The following is a 15,408-nucleotide window of genomic DNA, read 5'->3' on the forward strand; positions in this document are numbered from 1 at the left end:
GTGTACGTATTGTGTGTGTGCTCGGTGTGTCTGTTCTGTGTCATTGTGTCTGAGTGTGTTTGTTGTCTGTGTGCACACGTGCGTGTCAGCTAAGCGTGTATGTGCTGTGTGTGCTCTGTATTTGCGTGGAGCATGTACATGTGCATGTGCCGTGTGTGCTGTGTATTATGCGGTTTACGTGTGGACTGACGTGTGTATTTTGTCTGTGTGTGCATGTGTTGTGTGCACAAGCATGTGTGTGTGCTACTCATGTGTTATGTGTGATGTGTGTATATGTGTATATTTATACGTGTATTTATGTGTGTGCTTATACGTGTGTTTGTGCTGAGTTTCTGTGTTATGGGAGCACACACGTGCTGTGTGCGATCATGTGTTGTGTGCGCCGTGCGTGCGCCCGCGTCACGTTTGCATGCGTGTCGACGCCGGGCACATCACGTGTGCAGTCGTGCGTGTGCTCTGTATGCCGATACCTGTACAGATGCACCGTGTGTGCTCTGCGTGCACGTATGTGTGTTCACGCTCACACTGAGGTGACCTGGGACCAGGGCGTCCTCAGGGCAGGTGTCCTCAGACATAAAGGTGGCCTTGGTGAGCTGGTGTGGGGCGTGGGGGGTGGACGTGCAAGAAGCGGTCCCCTCCACGGTGGTTACTGGAAGCAGGCGTGCGTCAGCGGCACCTGGGCGTGCCGGGAGGGCAGGACCTGGGCAGGACAGGCCGTGGGGCCTGCAGACCACAGCGGGCTCAAGAGGAAGGGCTTCGGGGCCCTGCCAGCTTGCTCCATGACTTAGGCTGGGCCGTCCTGCTTTTCCCAGGTTTGGCCCTAACGCTCCTACAGCGAGAACGACCCGTGTGGGGGCTTTGGAGGCAGGAAGGGAGGCAGGGCTGAGCTGACCCCCGGGCCTGGACCGTGACTGGGGGACAAGATGGGGAGGGGCAGAGGGGGAAGCTGGCTGGGGAGGGGGGTGGGGGCCTGAGCACAGCTGGGAGAGCACAGGTGTACGCTTCTGCAGCGTGTGTGCACGTACGTTCACAGACACAGCCCCGCACCCCCTTTGTGCAGGCGGCTCCCGAAGGGCTACCTCCCTGGACGCCAGGCTGCAGGAGCCCCCCTGGGGCCTGGGCAGGGTCACCTGCAGGAATGTCCTGAGGGCCAGCAGGCACCACCCTGCCGGCCCCATGGAGGCAGGGCCAGCGTTCGGCCCCACCTTCTGCTACAGAGGTAAGAAGGAGGCCCTGCAGGGGAGGGCGGGAGAGGAAGAGGGGACCGGCCATCCAGGCTTGCTAAGCGCCACATCTCCCGGGGCTTCATGTAGCTTCGGAGGTGGGCCCTGCCACCCAGCTGTGCGGGGGAAGCTGGGGTGCGGCTCAGGACTCCCGGGTGGGGCCTCACAGCCCAAGCAGCTCATTAGCGGCACAGGTCCAGGGCCCGGAGCTTGTGCACCCCTGAACACAGGACACGCACCATCTGCAAGGCTGTGTGTGTGGATCTGGCCGGAGAGCAGGATGCCTGAGGGACGGACCGCCATGCTCAGGGGAGGGCCCCGGGGCTGTCTGCCCTGCAGAGCGACTTCCCGCTTTGCCTGGAAGGCGCTCAGCCCCCCACCAGGGCCCTCGGTCCGATGCAAGCGGGCGCCCCTAACTTGGTTTATTTTATTTTTATTTATTTATTTTTAAAGATTTTATTTATTTATTTGACAGAGAGAGACACAGTGAGAGAGGGAACACAAGCAGGGGGAGTGGGAGAGGGAGAAGCAGGCTTCCCGCTGAGCAGGGAGCCCGATGCGGGGCCGATCCCAGGACCCTGGGACCATGACCTGAGCCGAAGGCAGGCACTTAACGACTGAACCACCCAGGCGCCCCCCCAACTTGGTTTAAATGAGAGACAGGAAGATGCAGAGAGCAGGCCGAGCAGACTCTCCAAGGACTCAGATGGAGAGTGGGGTTGGGACGAAGCAGGAAACCTGCTTTTCCCTCCCCGGGGCAGAAAGTGCTGGAGTCGCACATAGGGTCTCCCTCGGGTGTCCACGCAGAACCTGCCACGGAAGTGGAGGGAGTGAACGCAGGCGCTCCGCGTTCCTGGGGAGGAGGGGCAGTGTCAGGAGCTCAGCCGCCACTCAGGACCCTGCAGGTCCTCTGCCCTCGTGAGCCCTGGGTTCCCTCCAATGGGTCCGTTCACTCCTGAGTCGAGTCACAAGGTCAGGTTTTAAAACATCCACATCTTGTCCGAGTGAGACTTGGCTACAGCGCAAGCTGGTAAGGACCCGGTCTGTTGGGAGATAGCTCTTTCTATCTCACCGGTATAAAATAATGAGACTTTTAAAAACTGCTCTAATTTTCTTGAGAAATCATAGAGTTTGGGGTGATATCAGTAGAGGGATTAATAAGGACAATAAAGCATATTTTGTAGACCAAGGTAAAGAAATAAAAACCGGGGCGTGTGATGAAGGCGGAGAGATTTGGGCAGGAATGGCTGCGCACGGAAGGTAATGAACATATGGAATAAATGAAGAGACAAGGCAAATGTAGCAAAAAATTAATTCAAGCCCCTGACTTATTTCTAGGGAGGGGAGGCGTGGCGACAGATGGTAGAACATCAGGAATGGAGGATTAAGATAAATTTTAAGAGGACAGGTGTGCTGGACAGAGTGGCCTTTTCTGATTCTGAAATGCTCCCCTTCCTCATATTTCACCGCTGGTCGGATCCCAAGGCTCAGCCCCCAAAGGTCCCCAGTCCAATACGCCCTTACAAATGTGCGATATGTCTTGTCTCCGCTACAGGGATGAACTTTAATCCAATCTGAGGAAGATGTATGGCTCCCTCCCCTCTTTTCAGCAGGGATGTTCAGGGTCCTAAATTCATGGAGGAACTCCTCATTTACAGAGAGCTCCTGACGGCATGGCTGGGCTGTAATCAAGAATCAGAACAACGTGTCTGTGAAGTCGTTGAGGAAGACACGGACACGTCTGACGGTATGAGGTGTAACAATGCTACGCGTCAAGAATATCACGACAAAATTAAATGACAAGTGGCAAAGGAGAAATATTTGCTGCATGAAACAGATCAACACCCTTAAGAAATAAAGAAATCCAACAAAGAAATAAGAAAAAAATAGCACAGATAAAGAAAATAAACTGGCAGTTGAAAATATAGATGGTCAATAAATATGTGAACATACCCCATTTCATTAGAAATATAATTCTCATTAATACAAAAGTTGTACGGTGTATCCATCCAATTGAAAGAGATGCAAATAAATGCAAATGCGTATTTGGCAAGAAGTGAAAAATGTCATTCTGCCCTACATTGGTGGTAAGAATATAAGTGAGGATAGCTTTTCTGGATGCTAATTTGGTCATTTTTATCAAGAGTCATAGGAACATCCATACTTTTTTTACTAGAAACATGGCCTTGAAGAACGTGCCCCAAGTTCACAGCAGACACACACTAAAGATGTGCGTGCCGGGCGCCTGCTGCCTCGCACTTAAAATGCCTGCCGGTGGGAGATTGGTTAAACCCATTCATTCCCACAACAAATATTTGTTGAGTGCCTATTACGTGCGACAGGGCATTCTGTGTTCTGGAGATACAGCCGCGAGAACCCGGCAAAGCCGTGTCCTGCTGGAGCCTCCCTTTCAGCCGCGGACGCAGACGAGAAGCAATTAAATACATCATAAACCATCAGCCAGTGGCGCACGCCATGAAGAAAAATGCAAAAAGGAAAAGAAATTGAGAGTGAGAATGTGGTCCTCCGCAGAGACTCGAAGCGGCCACTAAAATAATGTCACAGGGAATGTTTGATGACGGCGTGGAAGATAGTCCAGGGTATTTTAAAATACAAAGGGATATTAGAAAGCAAAAAAAAAAAAATGTGATAGGATTGCATTAGAACACCTAGAGACGCGAAGTCCCTGTGCCGGCAACAGGCTCATATTGTCATCTCTGGGTCAGAGAGCTACATGGGAGTTGTTGTTTTTTTTAAGCTACTGCTTGTATTTTCCAAAATCTCTACTTGATTGTGTACTTTTCCAGTGATATTTACTTCTTTTATAATAGGCATGTTACACATTTCACATAGAATTTACTAGAAGTGCAAGAAGGAAGCCCAAAAAAGCCCTGAGGTTTCTTCACAAATTGTAATAAGGCTCCCTACTAAGTGACTGTGCCCGCGATGCCATGACGCGGCTCGGAAGGAAGGAGCACGGAGGGCCGGGGTGCCTGGGCGCTGGGGTGGGGGACCGTGGACGCCTCCACCGTCTGTCAGGGACTCAGCATTTCCTGCAGGCGTGGGGGAGACACGTGTGAACCGGGGAGCCCCCAGCGGTGTGGGGTGCTGCTCTGCCCCCGGGCCTGCCCCTGCAGGTGCGTGGCGGACCTCGAAGATGACCAAGACCTCGGGAACCCAGGGAGACACTCGGCTGGGGACAGCCCATCTCTCGTCTGCGGGCGGTGGAGAGCATTCTTCCAAACCAGCTGGTCATTTTCAGGTGATGGAAGAATACGACTGAGGACAGTGTTGATGGAGACAAGACTTGCTTTTAAAGCAACAGATATGCTGCGGCCGCCGAGTCCTAAGAATAGAGTCTGTTCCCAAAACAAGTAGCATTAATAATATCCTGATTCTTCTGATTACTTCCACGTGTACAATCTGCTCGCATCCACGATCGGATTTATCTGCCAAATACCACCGTGTTATCTGCCCTTGACCAAGGAAAGGGAGCTGCAGGGAGTCCCCACCCCCCAGGGATCCTGACTCTGCCCCGACATAGTGGCAAGATGGTGACACGGGAGTCCTGGACGGGGCTCTGGGGGCTGGGTTAGCTGCGAGATCGGGAGACACGGCGGGAGGGACTCCTCCAGATTCCAGGCCAGAGGGCCGTTTATCTTATACTTGTGGTTCCCGTGGGATTGGAGTTGGCATTTTAAACCTTCTGTGCCAGGCGTTCAGGGCTCGGTGTGAGCTACACGGCTCTGAAGTGGGGCGGCACTCACCGTGTGCATAGCAGGAAGCATCCAGAAAAATCTCACCTCTCACTCTGCAGATGCCTTGGCCAGGATTGCGAACGCCTCCCCCGTGGGGCCCACCTGCCGGACTCTGCAGGTACTGAACCCTCGTGGGAGGTGGGAAAAAAGACAGGGTGGGGAGCCTCGTGAAGCCGGGGGGCGGGGAGTCCCGTACGAATCTGGAGCTGCCTGTACGAAACACAGGCGCCGTGGACACGAGCCTCTGTGGGCACGAGCTTGCCGGCAAAGGGGCAGGCAGTGCGTGGACGCCCCGGCACGAGTGGGGGTGTCGCCCCCCCGTGGAGCTGGGAGCCCTTCCCATCCTTTCTGCCTGCCTGTTGGAGGCCCCTGGGGACTCAGCACTTAACTTTTCCGTTTTGTTTGTGCACATCACGGCTGGAGGAGCTCCCCACTCTCAGGAAGCTCTCCCGGGGTTGGCTCTCAGCTCTGAGAGCGGCCCGGCTTCACCCACGGCCCTGGGCGCCCTGTCCCAGAGCACCTCCTCCTAGACTCTGCCCAGACTCAGGGCAGGGGGGCTGGACTCACCGCCGGCCCCCCCAAGCCCCCTGCCCTTCCCTTCCTGTATGTGTGCCCACCCTGTGCCCTTTCCAACTCACCCCTGCCCCTGGGCCCTCACTGTCTTCAGTCCTCGTCGACACCCCACCGAGCAGGAAGAAGGCGTGATTCACCGGGGTTGGCGAGTCTGCCCAGCATGGCAGAGCGAAGAGGAGGCCAACTCTGGATGCACCGGGGTCCTCCTTGGCACGCACAGCCCCTACAGGCCGTGGACGGCCACCAGCCCCCTTCCTCCTGAAGGAATGCTCTTGCGCCCCGGCCCAGCCGTCCCCCTGCCTGCAGGGTGCCCCCATGCCCGCGCGGCCCTGACTCAGACCGAAGTGAGCCCCACCCACTCCCAGCACGGCTGCGCCCGTCCAGGATCACAGGTCACATCCAGAGTGACAACCACCCCAATTTCTGAGCCTGCCCTCCCACCGTCTCAGAGGGAAATAATGTCCCGCCACAGACCAGCGCGATCACGCAGCAGAAACCTCCCATGACGATTGCCACAGTCACCAGGATCCCCACAGCGAACACCGTGCCCCGCTGAGCCCCTGTCCCCATGCCCCCCAGGCCCACAGCCACGCTCCCTTCCTGATCCCAGTGGGCTGTGGTGCAGGCAGATCCGACCAGCTCCTGCCGGTCCGTACCCGCACCGTGGCGTGACAGCCGGCCTTACACACAGACGGTGGGCCTGGGGGCGTCCCAAGTGTTTTAAATCCACAGCAGGGAAAACAGCAATCGCTGTGGGTGAGGGGCTGCTACAGATCCGAATGGAGGAGTACAGTGATGAGGGTGGAAACGGACAACTAGATCTGCGAACATGTTCAAGTTCAAATAGTCATTTCAGAAAATAGAATTAACAACCTAAGACAAAATGAGCTTGCGCACACACACACACAAAAAGCAGAACTAAAAATACAAAGATGCTGAAAAAAATAAGTTGGTTCGGATTCACAGAACTGATATCTATACAATATAATGGAAAGAGAGGTGTCGATCTGCACATTTGAGTCATAGAAACACCCTGAAGTTTGTACTGGACACAAAACCAGCCACACCAGGTCGCCCCGGAGCCCAACAGTGTCGGGGGCCCAACCCGGCGATCGGCCCGGGGACGGGGACGGGGGCGGAACAAGCCACATCTGGGCACACGGGGGTCCACACGGGGCGGGGGACTGTCCGGGCGTGATGCCACCGCCAAGGGCTGTGTAGGAACCCGGGAACTGAGTCCTAGACCGAAGACACGCTGGGGAGTCATTTCTGCAGCGGGGGGACTGAGGTCACACCTGGAGTGACCAGGATGCTGGCGGCTCCAGCCCAACGTCCAGGGCCACAGGGAGGGACGAGTCAAGTGACAGATCACAGCACGGGTGAGAGCACGGGGCTTCTAGAGGAGAAGCCGCCCTCACTGATCTGCCATTGGCCCCTTTGCTCGGCTTGTGACCTCCTGGGTTGCGGCTCACCCCAGACTGGTTCCCTTGGGGCTGGAGCTGAGCCAGTCTGCCGGGTTGAACTGTGTCCCCCAAAAGATACCTCCAGGTCCTGAGCCCTGTGCCCGGCTCAGCAGCAGAACCTTTGCAAACGCATCCCAGTTAAGGTGGAGGGGGGCCTGGGTCCGGGGGGAGCTGTCCTTGTGGGGGGGATGCAGACACAGGTTCAGGGGAAGGTGGCCTCACGGTGACAGAGGCAGGCGCGGGGGACGTGGCCACCAGCCAAGGGGCGCCCGGAGCCCCAGAAGCTGGAAGAGGTGGGAAGTCTTCGAGGGCCTGTGGCCCGCGGACACCTGCTCTGGGGCTTCCGTCCTCCAGACGGTGAGAGAACCAGTCTGGGCCGTGAGCTGCCACGCCTGTGCTAATTTGTCTCAGCGGCCCTGGGAGCGCCGTGCAGCCGGGACCTCGTCTCGGTCCAGCTGAAGGCACAGCCCCCGGCTGAGTGTGCAGCCCCCGCCCCGAGATCGCCCAGCCTGGAGCTCCCTGAATTAGGACCAGGGTGAGACCAGTACCACCACCAGGGCCCGACCCACAGGCCGCCCTGGTCACCCTCCGGATGAGTCAGGAAGCGCTGCTCCACCCCTTCCATAAGCCCTTCTCTGCCCCCGGGACTCCTCCAGCGACGGGGAGCTCACTCTGCCCCCGGGCCCAATTCCTACCCTGGCAGCTGTGAGGACTGAAAGCTCTTGTTTACGCCGACCCAACGTCTGTCTCGCTCCCCACTCTCACCCCCAGGCACACCTGTTGCACCCCCCCACGGCCTCCGCTCCCCTGACTACGGGGTCCCGGGGCATCTGTGCAGCCCTCCCTACAGTCCTGAGCACTGCACGGGTTACAGGGACGGGAGTGGCTCTGCTAATGTGACTGCCCTCACCCCCGAAGACGAGTCCTGTGTGAGGTACGAGTGGGATCCACTTTGGAGAGGCTCCCCTCAGCTATGACAGCTCAAACTACACGCGCCTCAGTGGCGGGAGGGCTGGCCCTTTGGGGACCTTCCCCACACACCAGGAGCCGTGCCCATGCTGTCCTGTGTCGTGAGCTGCAGCGGCCCTCTCTCCTGCTGCCCCCGACCACTAGGTTAACCCTGAGTCCCCCACCTGTCCTAACAGAGTCCCGCCCGTGTGCTCTTTCCCAGACGCCCCCCGGAGCCCGGTATGAATGGGAGCCCCTCCTTCTCGAAGCAGCTCGTCCAACTCCCAGACCTCAGTCGCTGGGAGGGGGTGAGAGGGAGCCCCTTCGTGCAGTGGGGCATCGACTGTGTTCCCATAAGTGGACGAGTCACGGAGTCCTTGCGCCCGCGGCCCAGTTCCTGGTCAGCCCGGGAGCTTCCACTGAAAGCCCTGCTCTGAGCATGCGGGTCCTGCGCACCCCAGTCACCCACACAGGCGGCCTCCCGCCATGGCCAGCGGGCTCCGGGTCCCAGCCGCGGCTCCCCAGGGTCCATGGCCCGTGGCGGGGGGGAGCAGGGACGGAAAACACCGGCTCTGTTCAAAACACAATACTTCGCTTTCTTTCAACAGAAATAAAAGGAAATGCCTCCTCTCCTCGGATCACGGAGAGAAGTATAACTCAAACCAGGGCCTATGACATTTGTTAGAAAGCACAGCAACCTAATGAAAATGTCCTCTTGGCGAACCTACCCTACACGGCTGCCTGCACTTTTGGGGGGCATCATGCACGGATGCCAAGGTGAGCTCCCCACCGAAGACCCGGGTTTGGAGCTTAAGGAAGTGCGAAGTCTGCCTCCCTCCTTCATGGGACTGTCCCCTGCTAGGCCAGGACGCATGCCCACTCTCCCTGCATGCCTACCCGTGGGGTTTGGGGGGCTGGGGACACGCACGGGGGGGCACGGGATCGCAGGGGACGCTCAGCTGGTGCCGAATGCCGGACTTTCCAGGGGACAGCTGGGCACGGCCGAAGCAGCCGGCAGGCAGAGGGGCCCCAGGACACACACACACTGGAGCACACACCTCAGCTCACGCTCACGCACGGGCACTCGCTCACATCTGCTCTCTGGCCCTCGGAAGCCAACACGCAGGGGCAGATCTGCAGGAGTCACCTTCCCTCTGCCCCAAAGCACGCCCCAGCCCCTTGCGTTTCCCTGCATGTGATGAGTTTAGGGGTTTCATTTCTGTTTCCCCAGCAGGAATGGCCATCCCCACGTGATGCCCACCCAGGCCCGCATCAGGCACGCTGCGGGGTAGCGGTCAGCAGAGTGCCCGGCCGGGTGCGTCCCAGGCAGCAGTGGGCAGCCCAGAGCCACGCTGTGGACGTGTGCACAGCATCAGCTGCTGGTTCCCACGCCCGCGCACGGCTGGGGAAGTAAAGCCCCGGCGGCCTCGTGAGCCAGCGCCCGGGGAGGGCCAGCACCCAGCCTGCCACATGGGGCCACGTCTGTGTGGCGAGAGGCCAGCCAAACCTCACTGCTCCTGACGTTTTCTGGGGGCCGTGTGGGCGTCCTGTTTGCAGGAAGGTCAGGTCTTCCTTCGAATGCTTCCAGCCCCTAGCTCAGCACGTCTGCACCCCCCCGAAACTTTCAGGGCCCAGGTGGTGAGGCTTCCTCCTAGAAGTCTCCCTGGATCTCCAACAGAAGTCACTGGTTCTCCTCTGCCTTCATTCCCAATGCTCTCTACCCTGCCCTGGCCTCGCCGCAGATACCCCTCTCACCTGGGCTCACTTGCCTGCGGACCCCGCGCCTAGCCTTCCCGCGACTCGCGCTCCTCCACGGCGCCTTCCCTGCTGGACTCTGCAGCAGGTGCCCCGAGCGGAGCTCGCGTGAGCAGCGGCTGGGTCGGCTCTCCGCGGGAGCTGGGCGCGTTGCTGCGTCTCTGGGGCCTTCGTGAGCCCCACACGGAAGGCCTCCGGGAACAGTCGCTGGACTGGTTGCCCTCAATGGAACTGAGCAGTGTGGGGGCAGAGCCAGGCCCCCAAACGCCTGCCCAGCGAGCGTTGGGAAGCTGACGCGCCCCGTCTAACCTGTGAACATCTCGCACCGAGCGTCTCGTGCTTGATGTGCATCCGCGGCATTCTACTGGTTCCCTTCTCATTTCGGGAAAGGGATCGGCGTTTCGGCAAAGGGATCACAGCATATTTTAGTCAGAGCAAAGCCACAAGTAGATTCCTATTACTTACCTTCTAAGAAATAAGCTCCAAATTCTCGCCAGAGTGGGCGGTGGGATGCCTTCACGGCACGACACTGAACTGAACTGGATTTTGGGTGGAGAGGCAAGGACAGTCATGTGGCCGCACTCGTCGTCCTGCAGAGGGACGCCTGCTCCCTCCGGAGCCCAGCCCTCGCCCAGCCTGGAGGAGCTGGCTGTCTCCCGGGCGTGGGATGCTTCAGTCCAGCGCTGGACTTCTGAACTAGCCGGTAAGAGTCTTAGCTGATACTCACTGGCCTCAGCAAAGTGTGGATAATTGAACCCAGTGGAAAGCTGAATGTAAAAATGTGAACTGCGGTCGATATCTCTTCTTATTATGTGAAAACTGCAGGGAAACATGTCTTCATCTACAAACCCCACACCTCTCGGCAGGGGACCTCGCTGTGCAGCACCGTGGGCTGCCTGAGGTCACGGCCATGGTCAGGCCGGGAGATGGGGACCCCAGGCCTCCCCGCCAGACCCAGCCCATCCTGAGGTCTGCTGCTGAGCGTCAGAGGTGGAGAAGGTGGGCTTGACCCAGCAGGCTTGTTGGGGAACCTGAGACCTACGGCCCACAAATGCCCAGGGCCCCAAAACCGCCAGACCCTTTCTCCATACCTGCGTGGCCTGTGTCTGGGACGATGACAGCACCGTGGAAAACATCAGCTCTGGTCAAAGGACTGGAATTTGAAATGTCCTCATTGCCAGATGTTCACATCTCTGTACCTCGGCCACCTCTGCGTGAGTGTGAAGGCGAGACCTTGCTGAGATTGAGCTCACTGAAGGCCATGCTTGCCCCACCACAGAGGTTCCACAAACAGCAACACCTGCTCTTCACAGAGAGCGGGATGCATGCCCACTGGGCTGCTCGGGCGGGATCCCAGCTCAGGCAGGCCCTGTGTCTCAGACTCGGCCACTTCGCCTTCACCTGGTCTGTGGGGCAGCCAGCCCTGAGCCCTGCTGGCGGGGTCGGCCCGGGTGTGCCCTGGGCCCTGGCCGCCGTCTGGGGACCACACAGCCATCTCCGTGTGATGGGCAAGAGGGTGGACATCCAGTGAATTAAGGGGATGTGTGGGCCCGATCTGAGTCCACCCTCCGTAGGCTATAGCAGAAATCTCAGTAAGTTCGAAGACCAGGGCTTTACAGGAACAAGATTTGGGTTACCCTGGATTGCTTTATTGGCCCCTGGCCACTGGATGCAGACACCCACCCGTCCTCCAGAAGGGAGGTTAATCAGCTCTGAGGGCTGTTCACTGTCTCAGAAGTGCGGGCTGAAGTCTCGATTAACCCCCCTCTCTCAGTGCATCTGAATATTTGGACAAGTGCCCCAAATTCCAGGTCATCTTCAGATTGTAACTCGAGTACCCTCTGAGCGATTTCCGTTCCCGATGGAAGCTGTCATCTGGAGAGAGGCCATGCAAGTGGAGGGGGCTTCCTGGGTCATTGTCCACCCTGAGGTTTTGGCAAGAACAGCGTCCTTCAGGGAAACTGGCCGTAGTCAGCAACACCACCACGGGATTTGCTCCGAGGAAACTGGGTTTGCCCAGTGGAGGGGTGCTCTTGCCATCATGAGGACACAAAACTCTTCTTAAAACAATGCCAATCGTCCCAGAGAGTCCAGAAGGACATCGGCCAACAACTGCGCCTGCAGTGGCCTCCCGGTCAGGACCTGAGGTCACAGGTCTGCCCAGCACACGGGGCCTGCTGCCCCTGCACACATACCAGTCTCCCCGCCTTTGGGGCCTTGGCCTTGACAGAAAGCAGGGGCTGCCTCCGCACCTCGAGTCCCAGCGCAGGGGCCTGGGCTGCAGTTCCCACCCTCGGACGCCCCTTGCCACACCGTGTCCTTCAGTAGCGACGGCCTGAAGCTCCGAGTCAATCTCAGTGACTCACACCCCTTGGTTCCTGGATAATGGGAGCACCTGACCTTCACTGGGCCTGTACTGTGGCCACCCATCCTTCCACCCACCTCATCTGCGACCTCGTGCAATATTCATATCAAGCTTATGATGAAACGCCTATTACACGTTGTCCTTGTTGTGCAGATTGGAAAATCAAAACACAAAATCTGAGAAGGAGAGAGAACAGAGCGGTAGTTTGCACCAGGCAACGGGACCATGGGGGCAAACAGGGTGGAGAGGCCCCCGTGCCTGCTGGACAGACCCAGCAGAACAGACCTGCCCGGTGGAAGTGGGCATCTCAACCCTCTGTGAGTGTCCCCCCAACCCCATCCCCGTGGCAGCCCTGCCACATGGCCAGCTGCCCCGGTCAGAAGGCCCTCCCTGGTCAGCCCCCCTGCCCCCCCACTGCTGCCTGTGTTCATCGCTTCCCCCAGGACAGCGTTTCCGCGGTGCCAATCCGGCCGCACACCCCCACCTGCCCAGGCTCGAGGGTTCCCCAGGGCACAGAATGTGCAAGTTCCTGTCTCTGCTCCCGAGGCCGCGTATCGCCCACCTCCCACCTGCCGCATCACCACACCCAGCGCCACCAGCCGGCCCGAGAGCCGTGTGCTTTCATCGCGTCTGACGCATCCGTGATCGCATCACAATCCCTGTCTGCAGGGCTTGCTCCCAGGTACTGTGTGCCGTGGAGGAGGTGAGCACGGGGCTGCACGGGCAGGCATGAGAAGGGAGCCAGGGTGTCAGAGGGTCCCCCTCGGAGCGGACCCCAGCAGTCTCCCGGGGGAAGCCTGGGGAGGCGGGGCAGAGCCACGGAGATGTCGGGGCCAGGGGCTCCAGCCACACAGCCAGGCACGCGGACGCCACGCGGGCGGGCCACACCTGACAAGGTGGAGGAACCGCAAGGTGGCCGGGGCACCAGCCCAGAGGCGGGGTCAGGGAGGCGGCGGGGCCCCGAGAGTAAGGGGCTCCAGGCCACCGCAAGGGTCTGGTTTTGTTCACAGTGAAATCGAGACCATCTGAGGTTGTTGAGCAGAAATGAAAAGCAATCTGGCTTAGGTTTTCGGGAGAGATCTGGGCCGGCCGTGAGGAGAGCAGACCGCGGCTGGGAGGGGAGGCGGCCCCGGGGGGCGGTGGGGCCCGGCCAGGTGGTGCGAGCTGGGCGGTCGTGCTGTGAAGGCAGGCCTGCAGGGGCCGCTCGCGTTGGGGTCAGCATGAGAGAAGAGACCGGGCTGGCCGTAGGGCTGAGCCTCTGGAAGGATGAAGCAGCCACGCGTGAGGGAGGGAAGGCGAGGAAGGAAGTCGCTTGGGGCGGCAGGCCGGAAGGTCAGCTCGGTTCCCGGCACCAGGGCCTTGCGCTCTGGAAGAGGTGGTCAGCAGACTGAGAGCAGGCAGGGTTCAGAGGGGGTGTGAGCTGGGGGCCTGTGAGCCCCATCAGAGAAACACCACAATCTGGGAGACCTGCCCGGCAGGCCACAGCGAGAGGCCGAAAGGCCAGGAGAGGCCGTGGGGGGAAACCAAGGCAGCCTGGGGATGTATGTGAACCTCAAAGAAGACCCTGCAAGTGCCGATGACGGTCCAGGCGGGGCAGTCCCTGGTCACCATCGTGCACGGGGGAGGGGCAAGCGCCCAAGGGCAGTTGTCCCCGGGACCTGACAACATATCAGTGGTCAGAGAACAAATCCTATGATGTGACAGCCTGTGAGGACCTCGGGCGCCGACTGGCCCAGCCCCTCCCTTCGGGGAACCAGAGCAGAATCAGAGTGGCAAAGGGCCTTGGCTGGGTTAGCAGAGCAGAGCCGAGCTCAGACGCAGGCCTCGGGCCACTGAGAAAGTCATGGCTTTGACCTCAGCCTGACAGCCAGACCGGCCCGGCTGTGTTCTCCTGGCATCCATGTCCCACGCCCCATGCACCTGGGTGCCTGGTACCCGATGGAGAAGATGGCATCTCGCCCACTCCCGGAGCGACTGGGCACCACTTGGGACTCAAAGTTTGCTACCGGCCCACGTCTTTGGGGCTGTCTAGACCACGGCTCGCTCATCACGTTTCCTATTGGTCACATTGGATCCAGCACCAGCCCTGGCAGCTCACCAGCACTGGGGAGGACGGACAGAGACAAGGCGTGGTGAACACCGCTGCACATTGTAAGATGCGAAGGTTTTTGACCCGTCTTCTGTTGTCCATCAGCTTTGTCTGTGTTCACTCCACGTTTGGCTCTGCAGAAAGCTGCAGCCTCCTTACGCATCTCTAACCTACAGGAGCTCCCTCTCAACTCGCATCGTGGTACCATCATCTTCTGAACAATCAATGTTTGGCAACTACCCAGGTGCTCGATGGCTAGGTCTAAGACCATTCCTCAACGAAGAGCCCAGCACACTATTTTAAATAAATGTGCAGATTTAGAAAAAGGACAAATATCAAGTAAATCTTGTCTATAATGGCCCATCAAGTAATGTTGGTGAAGATTAGCTGCTGGAGCCTGTGAATCTCAGAACATACAAATCACCTGCTTTTGACAGGCAACACATATACATTTTGTTTAAGAGCAAAATGTCAGGAAATTCATTTCTGGAGATCTACAAGGAGTCATGCATATCAACATGCTGCCCCCTCCGTAATAAATTTGGGAATGGGCAATGCCGATCACGTCTTTGATTTTTCACACCCTCAGCAGCAGCCTCAGGGAGTCAAAGCCAGGGAAGTCCTCACCTCTCCCTGGAAGCAGTTTCCACGGAGGGGCTCTGTGTTCGACCCAGGCTCTGAAAATGGGAAGAGAATTGGGGTGGAGGGGCAGGGCAGACTTTCTCGGTGCAGGTGTGAGAAGAGGGCGTGGGCGCAGCTTCACGCTGGTTGTGGACCTCAGTGCCCACGCACGTGTAGCCCACCTTCCGTTGGGAGAAGCAGGCTGTGAACACGGTTAGGTGAGCACGTTTAAATCAGCCACATGACCGCGTGCGCAATAGGGGAAGGCCCCAGGAGAATGCAGGCAGGCATCATGTAATCAACCACCCTAGTTCACGAGTCCAGATCTGAACCTCAATCCATAGGGATAAACTTAATTCTCAACTTAAAATTTTGGATAGTTTCTAATTCTTATTTTGAAGACTCTAAAATCTCTAGTGTCTGCCCCCAAAAGCCTTGGACTCCCAACTCTTTCTTAGGGGAGTAGAAAAGATGAAGGATCCAGAAAGGCTTTTGAGGGACTCCCTAATGGGTTAGCGGAGGACACGTTCACTTCTGAAACACAGACATTGCTAAGAGTCGCTGGTGGAAGTTACATTAATTGGTGTACTGGCTGTTGTCCGGGTTTTGTTTG

This window comes from Halichoerus grypus, chromosome 10, assembly GCF_964656455.1.
Source record: "Halichoerus grypus chromosome 10, mHalGry1.hap1.1, whole genome shotgun sequence".
Classification (NCBI taxonomy): Eukaryota; Metazoa; Chordata; class Mammalia; order Carnivora; family Phocidae; genus Halichoerus; species Halichoerus grypus.